This window comes from Hesperophylax consimilis, chromosome 14 (genome assembly GCF_061612785.1).
Source record: "Hesperophylax consimilis isolate HC1 chromosome 14, BYU_Hcon_1.0, whole genome shotgun sequence".
Classification (NCBI taxonomy): Eukaryota; Metazoa; Arthropoda; class Insecta; order Trichoptera; family Limnephilidae; genus Hesperophylax; species Hesperophylax consimilis.
In genome coordinates this window covers 32,973,948-32,979,891 of record NC_142849.1, presented here as the reverse complement: position 1 = coordinate 32,979,891, position 5,944 = coordinate 32,973,948, and the positions used below count along the sequence as shown (strand labels likewise).

Below are 5,944 nucleotides of genomic sequence, written 5' to 3'. Positions count from 1 at the left end.
TGGATTTATTTACAGTAAAGTCTCATATTATTCATGTTAAATATAAATATAATAAAAACCAATAATAATTTCGTATTTATTTATTATATTCATTTTTCACGCCATTCGAGAAAAACATTAAAATGTCCTGTGAAAAACACAAAAGTCATCAAAATATATTTATAAATGTTCAATAAAATTATCTGGTAAGATGGTAAAATTTACAAAGACATAATTTGGCAAAAAACAGATAAGTTATTACGAAAATAATGTCAGTCGGCGCTCAGCGGGCGATTTGCATTTCACCCCGGCACACTAAGATCGTACGTATAAAGTCGCAGGAGGTCGGCACTCCAGGGGTTAAATCAATGTGGGTATTTAATTGTTTCCATTTCTCAATTAATTATTACATAATTTATGAAGTTCTCATCTGAGTTAATATTATTGTATATGAAGTGAGGGCTGCAACAAACGAAAATATAAATGTATGGTTCAGGTCAAACATATTGCCCACCGTCATTCTCATTGGCTTGTCTTGAGTGAGCTGTCTGAATTTTAAAAATTGCTTATATTCTGGATTGCCTAGAAGGAAAAAGAAAAAATATTTTTAAAAAACGCAAATAATATTTCTTGTCAACAAATCTTTTGATCGCTGAACTGAAAAAAATCACATAAATTAATTATTGAAGATAATGTTTAAGATTTTTTGTTTCAAATTTCTTTTTGAGAATAGCTATTATCTCCAATAATTATATATAACATTTAGTACATTAAAAGTATACTCATTACGTTATTCCAAAAAGTAAAAATAAAAATATTTTTTTGTGGTCAGCACAAAAAAACTTCGCAGACCGCTGGTTCCCCACCCCCGATTTAAACCAATGACGGAAAGCAATTCAGGACTATATATTTTTTATTGCAAATATACATAATGTTATAACACTAATGTTTACCTGCGTTCATTCCGATTTTAAGGCATCCTTTACATAAAGTGATTTTGAGCTTTTCCGTAGCTCTCTGTAGCAGTTCTCCAATAATAGATGGAATAATCGAAATCAAAAAGTTATTTGCCATTCCAATCGTTGCTAAGAAAATCTATAAATTCAGATAATTAAGTAAATATTAATAAAGCCGTTCACGAAGTTGGTCGAAGTTTGACATAGTATTTGCATTTCATTTCATTGGTCAGGTTATTCGTAACCCGTAAATGTGTGTCTTTCTTAATAATATAGAATATAAATTTAAATTTCTACATTATATTATAATTAAAGAAACATGGGTCGAATCGAAAATAAAGTAACGGACTAGTTTTTGATAAGTTACATTGTTAAGTCTTGTCTATGTAACTGCTTATTACTGAAAGTAAAATCAATATTTTACAAACGCATGATAGAAATAACATATAATCTTCCAGTATTCAGTAGCATTTCACAGAAATTTTAATAATATTTCTTCTGTGGCAAATAATAAATTATTTATTTAGAATTCAGTTCATCTTTCGTATAGTGGGGGGTAAGAGGGGGAAATCTAGATCTCTGAGCCAGTCTAGGGCCTCAGGCGTCGCTCCGTGGACATCATCAATCCCACCGGGGAATGAATGCAGCGGGCATTCTTTGACCACATGTTCGGTAGTCTGCACCGCACCGCATTCACCCATTACCGACTCTTTATGGCCCCACCTGTGCATCATGTGGGTACAGTGGCTGTGAGAGAACTTAATCCTATTGATGGTGGACCAGAGTTTACGACGCAGTCAGAATCCAGACTGTCTCTCGGTAGGATGGGCATTTCTCATGTCGGCCGATTGCCACTCAAGTTTCCACATATATTCTGGAGTGAGAGCTAATCGGAGGAGCTCTTCTCCTTCCACCGAGAAAGATTTTCGGGACTTCAAGCGACTTGCAGAGAGAGACGACATCATCGTGCAAAGGTATTGCACTTTTTTGCAGCGCCTTATATTCCGTCAGTGCTGCAATCTCTCGCCTATTATTTGGCGGGGTTATATTTGCAATTACGGGGAGCCGAGGGAAAGGTGCTGATTAAGGGTCATTTCTCCGCTTCCGCCAACATGTCTCATCGTAAGTTTTCGGCGCCTCGGCATGGTTCGATGGGATTCTACCCCAAGAAGCGGTCCCGTCGTCATCGTGGTAAGGTGAAGGCATTCCCCAAGGATGACCCTTCCAAACCCGTGCATCTTACCGCCTTCATTGGCTACAAAGCTGGCATGACCCATGTGGTCAGAGAAGCTGACAGACCTGGATCCAAGATCAACAAGAAGGAGATTGTCGAGGCGGTCACCATTCTGGAGACCCCTCCCATGGTGGTGGTGGGAGTAACAGGGTACATTGAGACCCCCCATGGCCTCAGGTCCCTTTGCACCGTGTGGGCTGAGCATATGTCTGAGGACTGCCGCAGACACTTCTACAAGAACTGGTACAAGTCAAAGAAGAAGGCTTTTACCAAGTCTTGCAAGAAATGGCAGGATGACCTCGGACGCAAGTCCATCGAAAAGGACTTCAAGAAAATTGTCCGTTACTGCACTGTCGTCCGCGTGATCGCCCATACCCAGATGAAGCTGTTGAAGCAACGTCAAAAGAAGGCGCACGTCATGGAGATCCAGCTCAACGGTGGATCCATCGAGGATAAGGTCAAGTGGGCCAAGGAACACTTCGAGAAGCCCATCAACATCAACAATGTCTTTGCTGCCGATGAGATGATTGACTGCATTGGCATCACCAAAGGAAAGGGTTACAAAGGTGTGACATCCCGTTGGCACACAAAGAAGCTGCCCAGGAAGACCCACAAGGGTCTGAGGAAGGTGGCTTGTATTGGAGCGTGGCATCCTTCCAGGGTGTCCTTCACTGTTGCCAGAGCTGGTCAGAAAGGATACCATCACCGTACCGAGATGAATAAGAAGATCTACCGTATCGGAGCAGGAATTCACACCAAGGATGAAAAGGTTATCAAGAACAACGCCTCCACTGAGTATGATCTGTCCGAGAAGTCTATCACCCCCATGGGAGGATTCCCCCATTATGGAGAAGTCAACAACGACTTCATCATGATCAAGGGATGCTGCATGGGACCCAATAAGAGGGTTATCACTCTCAGAAAGTCTTTGAGGGTACACACCAAGAAGGCTGCCTTGGAAAAGATCAACCTGAAGTTCATCGACACATCATCCAAGTTCGGTCACGGACGTTTCCAGACCCCACTGGACAAGAACTCCTTCATGGGAACTTTCAAGAAGGACAGGCTGAAGGAGGAATCTGCCGCCACGGCTGCTGCCGCTACCACCACCACTGCCTCCGCTTAATTTTAGTACATTTTATGCGGAAACTCATACATAGATCGGACAATACCATAGACATTGCATAGACATAGGCATAGACAATACAATATTACAATAGACAATACAACACTACAATAGACAATGTAACAATTTACCTACACGTTTTTTTGACAGTCATCGTACATTATTCAATGAAGAAAGAAAATACATATTATAAGATTATATAAGCAAACAAAACAAAAGAAAAGATTATATCCATTAGTACAAAGTTAATGAAAGCAGTGAAAAATAAACAAAAACCAACGAAAAATAATCTCAAAGGCGATGTGTTAGGACTGTTAGGTGTTAGGTTTTGGCACCTCGGTCTATTCTAATGGCGCCTGCATAGGGCCGGCCCTGATAAACACTCCCTAGTAAGTGCGTGATAGGCAATAGTAGAACACGTTTCGACGAGATGTTTATACGCGCTAACGCCTCCATCTAGTTATTTTCTGAGCCCTTTTGATACATCTCGCATATAAATATGATTAAAGCAAAGTGTTTCATATATTTTTCAATATAAATTGTTTTATTTTATTTTGTGGTATTATTATAAGACAACTTGTGGAAGAGTTTGATAATTTATTGTTTAGTACTTACTTCAACAGCGGTATATTCCCATGTAACTGGATTTATATGAAAACTCACGTACATTGTGAACATTACAAATGTGGCTGTTAAATACATTATCATCTGAAAAGTAAAGCAAAATGTACTTTCTTCAAAGTAGGTACTGGCCTTATTTATTATTTGCCACTTGTCGGCTGGCAACTTGGGACTAGCGGCGCGCGCACAACCGATCGTTTCCGAACCTTTCCGGACGGAACCGACGGTGACCATCGGCGACACTAGGCGTCCAGCGGCGATGAGAATCACTCCGAGACCCTAGAGTACGGGACATTGTCCCTCCAACGATATTATTGTAAAACTTATTGTAATAAAGTAACTTGTGATCACCGATTACCCAAGAGTAACTCATTGAGAATCACACGATCCATATTCCAAGAATTATAAATGGTACTTGTAATTAAAGAACATTACACATAATAAAATCAGTGAAATGATAATGTAAAATCACACCATATAAAACAATTATTTGTAAACATTTTTCGAAGAAAACTTCTTATAACTGCTTTTCACTTTGTGATGGCATTATTTATTTTTTATTAAAACACAAATAACTTAGTTTACATCACTTTATTTCGATACAAAATCTCAACATGTTTCGTGAACCAAGTTCACATCATCAGTATACTTGTGCTCCTGATGATGTGAACTTGGTTCATGAAACATGTTGAGATTTTGTATCGAAATAAAGTGATGTAAACTAAGTTATTTGTGTTTTAATAAAAAAATTGTAAACAAGTTAAAAGCAGTTTAATTAAAATATTGGAATGAGAGAAAAAAAAAAATGTCTAGAAATTGTTACAAAGTGAATGCCAAAGAAATACAAAAAATAATAAAATATTGGATATTACCGGTAAATCTAGTATGTTATTAGAAAGGCGACTATTTTCAGATAATTCGTTGTAGAGCCGCATCAGTGTATTGGTTTCATTGGATATTTTATTTGATTGGATTATTTCAACAGCTTCCTTTGATTTCTCGGTACATGTTTTTATCAATCCTTTGATCTCGACCGTAATTTTGTCTACGTACAATATTATGATGTAAATCTCCGTAGCAAACTTCTGTATCACCAAATTATTGATAAAAATGGGTAACAATGGCCAAAGATCAAGAAGTGAATAGTCCATTACCACGATACACAGCGTTGAACAGAGTAATATCATCAGAATCGTGACGACGTGAAATAACAATATTTTTAAATACAATTGATCAAAATGTTTGCACTTTCGGATGACGATTAAATGGTATTCTACTTCACAAAAATTTGAAATAAATTTTACAGAGTTTTCGCCTGTCACAAACGATGCCATAACCCACGCTATAAATATGCACGAACGAACCGCGAGATTGTTCAGGGAATCTAGAGTATTCTTCAATCGATCTTTCGTGTAAACACTTGAAAACATGTTTTCATTTGAATATGGATCCCCGAAAATAACACAAACGCAAGCCAGGATACACAAAACCTTACGGAGTTTACCAATAGGTATGATTTTTTTACCATCGATAGAGAATGCACTTATTCCGGACACATAGTATAATATGTAAAGTGGTTTGAATATAATGAACATATTGGGGTCATTTGTAATAATTGATTGAGGAGAATCCATCACGCTGTAAAATAATACAAAAGCAATATTGAAAACTATGTTTTCTCTTTAAAAGCGTTAATGTAACTGGCAGCAAAAATCATTATTTTATATGTTTGTACTTTGATGATTGATACACATGATTTACCCAAGTAACACTATGACTATTTTCAGTTAAAATATCATGTTGTCACTAATGGGATGAGTCCAAAGTCTTCAATATCACTTGGTTTAGAATTAATTGATTTATTAATGATAAAGGCATTTAATAAAAAGTAATGATTTTGTCATTTAGATTCGAGGAAATAATGACACGTGCACGCAAATAAAATTTTCATGCAATAACAATGAAGGAAAATAAAATGTATTAATTTCGACATTATTTTAATTACATTTTTAGATTAGTATGTAGATA

At 37.1% G+C, this 5,944-nt stretch overlaps 1 pseudogene; it reads left to right on the top strand.

The window, feature by feature from the left end:
• Nucleotides 1-2,031: 2,031 nt before the first annotated feature.
• On the top strand, nt 2,032-3,312 carry LOC149418209 (large ribosomal subunit protein uL3 pseudogene; annotated as a pseudogene).
• The last annotated feature ends 2,632 nt before the right edge of the window (nt 3,313-5,944 follow it).